The following is a 603-nucleotide window of genomic DNA, read 5'->3' as shown; positions in this document are numbered from 1 at the left end:
GCGTCCGCCCCGCGCCGGCGAGGGCTGGGGGAGCCCCCGGAGCCACATGGGGCTCGTGGCTCTGGGTCCCATCCCACCCTGTTCCCGCTCCTGTGGTTCTCCTGGACCTGTAACACCCCTTCTCTTGTGATGTTGCCATTCCTGTGATGTCCCCATGATTCTGATATTCCCATTCCTGTGATGTCCCCATGGCTTTTCCAGATCCACAATGCCCCTTCTCGTGTGATGTTCCCATTCCTGTGATGTCCCTGTGGTTCTGATGTTGCCATTCCTGTGATGTCCCCATGGTTCTCCTGGAGCTGCAATGCCCCTTCTCCTGTGATGTCCCCATTCCTGTGATGTCCCCATGGCTCTTCCAGACCCACAATGTCCTTGCTCTCCCGTGATGTTCCCATTCCTGTGATATCTCCATAGTTCTCCCAGACGCACAAAGCCCTTTCTCCTGTGATGTTCCCATTCCCGTGATGTCCCCACAGCTCTCCCACACCCACAATGCCCCTGCTCCCCTGAACCCCCCATCCCCCAGCGCTCCCACACCCATCTTGCCCCGGTGTATCGCAGCTGGGCTGTGCAGAACCCCAGCAGGAGCTGCCAGGGCTCCCC

The sequence above is a fragment of the Geospiza fortis genome, unplaced genomic scaffold (assembly GCF_000277835.1).
Source record: "Geospiza fortis unplaced genomic scaffold, GeoFor_1.0 scaffold391, whole genome shotgun sequence".
NCBI classification, from domain to species: domain Eukaryota; kingdom Metazoa; phylum Chordata; class Aves; order Passeriformes; family Thraupidae; genus Geospiza; species Geospiza fortis.
This window is presented reverse-complemented; position numbering follows the sequence as displayed.